Source organism: Sinocyclocheilus rhinocerous, unplaced genomic scaffold (genome assembly GCF_001515625.1).
Source record: "Sinocyclocheilus rhinocerous isolate Xijiao unplaced genomic scaffold, SAMN03320098_v1.1 scaffold263, whole genome shotgun sequence".
Classification (NCBI taxonomy): domain Eukaryota; kingdom Metazoa; phylum Chordata; class Actinopteri; order Cypriniformes; family Cyprinidae; genus Sinocyclocheilus; species Sinocyclocheilus rhinocerous.
In genome coordinates, this window is record NW_015645086.1 from 3,323,317 (window position 1) to 3,323,634 (window position 318).

The following is a 318-nucleotide window of genomic DNA, read 5'->3' on the forward strand; positions in this document are numbered from 1 at the left end:
ACTGTCAAACACATTTATTTACCTGTAAAACACCATCGTAAAAAAAAAGAGAGAATAAAAACCAATAAAAAGTGTAAATAAATAAATAATAACATCGTTGAATTTATTACACCGAAAAATAAAAATAAAAAATAGGATACACTAAACCACCTGGATGGAAGAATAGTCTTAACAGTTAACTCACACTTTCTGGGCCTATCCGTGAGTCTAATTTAAATATTTATATTTACCTTACTTTTTAATGGAGCCAATTATTAACCTTGTTATTAATGATTAATTATTAAGTCTAGCACTAATGTCACACAGCAGCCATTACAA